A 4021-nucleotide genomic window follows, 5' to 3' on the forward strand; every position below is an offset into this window, starting at 1 on the left:
TATGTGCCCCATCACAGACGTCCCTGAGTAGCCGCCTGCACCGCCAGCTTGCAGGAGGAACCTGCAGACCCTGCTCTGCCAAAGCTGCTGTGCTTTTCCCCTTGAGACCTGGCTGCCCTTGATAACAAACTGCCATACAACTGCCATACAACTGCCGTGCCCTGAGCTGCAGCTTCGGAGTGAGCACAGCAAGGCATGAAGGCAGGCACTGCGTGTCCTGGTACAGCACACAGGAGCAGCACAAGGTGAGCCTGCAGCCCACAGAGGGAACAAGGTCAGCTCAGACCAAATAGCACCAACCTGCTTCATTTCTGACCAAATCAACCCACTTATAAAAGCTGCAGAGCCTCACAAGCCCCACTGGTTACGGGGGGTGATCAGTGTGTGCTGAAGCTGAAGTGTTGGCTCTGCCATCTTTAATCCCATGCAATGAGATGCTGAGGAGCCCATTGCTCCAGTGCAGGCATCTGGGGAACCTCCATCCCACCCAGCTCATTGCACAGCACGACCTTGAGGGAAGCACAGGAAAAGACCCCACGCCCACACTGATCCCAATGCACCCAGAGGTGACACCTGCCCTAAGCACAGCCACCCTCCTCTCAGTGAGAGGGACAATGCTGGGCCCCCATAGGGACAGGCTGGAACTCACAGAGCCCAGGATGCAACACAGGAGCAGCTCAGCTCAGCCAGAACTAAAGGAACCCATGAATTCTGCTCAGCTCCACAGGCTTCAGAAAAGCAAGAAAACACCAACAGGTGGAGGAAAATCACTGCCCACAGTGTTACAGCATTTAAAAGGAGCCTCTGCTGAGCTGCCCACAGGGCACATAGAGCACACAGGACTGGCCAGGAAACCCCATCCAAGTAAAACGAGGCAAGAGAGAAAAGAACAAAGAGCCCAAAGCAGCAGAAAAACACTAAGAAAGAAGATCAGTTCCTCATAGCTGTAATAAATTGGTTCAGAAGAAACAGCGAGGGAAGAATCTGGGTCCTTTGGTGTAAGCACAGCGGCCTTCAAAGGACACAAATGTCATCGATGGAGGGCAGGGCACTGCAGCACCCCATAGAGCGGGACACTGCTGCACCCCATAGAGCAGGGCAGCACCCCATAGAGCAGGGCAGTGCTGCACCCCATAGAGCAGGGCAGTGCTGCACCCCATAGAGCAGGGCAGGGCAGCACCCCATAGAGCAGGGCAGGGCAGCACCCCATAGAGCAGGGCACTGCTGTACCCCATAGAGCAGGGCAGTGCTGCACCCCATAGAGCAGGGCAGGGCAGCACCCCATAGAGCAGGGCAGGGCAGCACCCCATAGAGCAGGGCAGCCATCACGGAGCAGCCTTACCTGGCAAAGCGCTCCTTATCGTTTGGCATCGAGTCGTCATCACACCTGGGAGGATCTGTTTCTCTCTTGAACAATTTATTACAGCTATGAGGAACTCATCTTCTTTCTCAGTGTTTTCGCTGCTGCTTTGGGCTCTTTGTTCTTTTCTCTCTTGCCTGGTTTTACTTGGATGGGGTTTCCTGGCCAGTCCTGTGTGCTCTGTGTGCTCAGCAGAGGCTTCATTTAAATGCTGTAACACTGGGCAGTGATTTTCCTCCACCTGTTGGTGTTTTTCTTGCTTTTCTGAAGCCTGTGGAGCTGAGCAGAATTCATGGGGTTTCCTTAGTTCTGGCTGAGCTGAGCTGCTCCTGTGTTGCATCCTGGGCTCTGTGAGTCCAGCCTGTCCCTATGGGGGCCCAGCATTGTCCCTCTCACTGAGAGGAGGGTGGCTGTGCTTAGGGCAGGTGTCACTCTGGGTGCATTGGGATCAATGTGGGTGTGGGGTCTTTTCCTGTGCTTCCCTCAAGGTCGTGCTGTGCAATGAGCTGGGTGGGATGGAGGTTCCCCAGATGCCTGCACTGGAGCAATGGCTCCTCAGCATCTCATTGCATGGGGTAAAGACGGGCAGAGCCAACGCTTCAGCTTCAGCACCACACTGATCACCCCCCGTAACCAGTGGGAGCTTTGTGAGGCTCTGGCAGCTTTTATAAGTGGGTTGATTTGGTCAGAAATGAAGCAGGTTGGTGCTATTTGGTCCTGAGCTGACCAGCAGCTTTGTTCCCTCTGTGGGCTGCAGGCTCACCTTGTGCTGCTCCTGTGTGCTGTACCAGGACACAGCAGTGCCTGCCTTCATGCCTTGGCTGTGCTCACTCCGAAGCTGCAGCTCAGGGCACGGCAGTTGTATGGCAGTTGTATGGCAGTTTTGTTATCAAGGGCAGCCAGGTCTCAAGGGGAAAAGCACAGCAGCTTTGCAGAGCAGGGTCTGCAGGTTCCTCCTGCAAGCTGGCGGTGCAGGCGGCTGCTCAGGGACGTCTGTGATGGGGCACATAGTGATGGGGCACATAGTGATGGGGCACATAGTGATGGGGCACATAGTGATGGGCACATAGTGATGGGGCACATAATGATGGGGCACATAGTGATGGGGCACATAGTGATGGGGCACATAGTGATGGGGCACATAGTGATGGGGCACAGAATGATGGGGCACATAGTTGGATGGGGGCACATAGTGATGGGGCCACAGAATGATGGGGCACATAGTGATGGGGCACAGAATGATGGAGGCACATAGTGATGGGGCACATAATGATGGGGCACATAATGATGGGGCACATAATGATGGGGCACATAATGATGGGGCACATAGCAATGGGGCACAGTGATGGGGCACATAATGATGGAGCACATAGTGATGGGGCACATAGTGATGGGGCACATAGTGATGGGACCACATAGTGATGGGCACATAGTGATGGGGCACATAGTGATTGGGACACATAGTGATGGGGCACATAGTGATGGGACACATAATGATGGGGCACATAGTGATGGGGCACATAATGATGGGGCACATAGTGATGGGACATCATAGTGATGGGGGCACATAGTTGATGGGGCACATAGTGATGCGGGACACATAAGTGATGGGCCATAGTGATGGGGCACATAATGATGGGCACATAGTGATGGGACACATAGTGATGGGGCACATAGTGATGGGGCACATAGTGATGGGGCACAGAATGATGGGGCACATAGTGATGGGGCACATAATGATTGGGGCAACATAGTGATGGGACACATAGTGATGGGGCACACTAGTGATGGGGCAACATAGTGATGGACACATAGTGATGGGGCACATAGTGATGGGGCACATAGTGATCGGGCACATAGTGGATGGGGCAATAGTGATGGGACACATAGTGATTTGGGTGCACACATAGTGATGGGACAGCATAATGATGGGCACATAGTGATGGGGCACATAATGATGGGCACATGTGATGGGGCACATAGTGATGGACACATAATGATGGGGCACATAGTGATGGGGCACATAGTGATTGGGGCACATAAATGATGGGCACATACTGATTGGGGCACATAATGATGGGGCACATAGTGATGGGGCACATAGTGATGGGGCACATAGTGATGGGACACATAGTGAAATGGGGCACATAGTGATGGGACACATAGTGATGGGGGCACAGAATGATGGGGCAATAGTGATGGGGCACATACGTGATGGGACACATAGTGATGGGCACATTAGTGATGGGGCAACATAATGATGGGGCACATAGTGATGGGGCACATAGTGATGGGGCACAGAATGATGGGGCACATAGTGATGGGGCACATAGTGATGGGGCACATAGTGATGGGGCACATAGTGATGGCGGCACCATAATGATGGACACATTAGTGATGGGGCACATCAGTGATGGGGCACATAGTGATGGGACACATAAGTGATGGGGCACATAGTGATGGGGCACATAATGATGGGGCAACATAGTGATGGGGGCACATAGTGAGGGGAACCACATAGTGATGGGACACATAGTGATGGGCACATAGGTGATGGGGACACATACAGTGATGGGGCACAGAATGATGGGCACATAGTGATGGGGCACATAGTGATTGGGACACATGGATGTAGTGATGGGGCACATATGCATGGGGCAC

The 4021-nt window shown here is 53.3% G+C and overlaps 1 protein-coding gene across 1 annotated transcript in view; it reads right to left on the reverse strand.

The window, feature by feature from the left end:
- Window positions 1–4021, reverse strand: part of ARNT (aryl hydrocarbon receptor nuclear translocator) — a 29254-nt gene that overhangs the window by 21004 nt on the left and 4229 nt on the right. The window lies entirely within an intron of this gene.

This window comes from Coturnix japonica, chromosome 25 (genome assembly GCF_001577835.2).
Source record: "Coturnix japonica isolate 7356 chromosome 25, Coturnix japonica 2.1, whole genome shotgun sequence".
NCBI classification, from domain to species: Eukaryota; Metazoa; Chordata; class Aves; order Galliformes; family Phasianidae; genus Coturnix; species Coturnix japonica.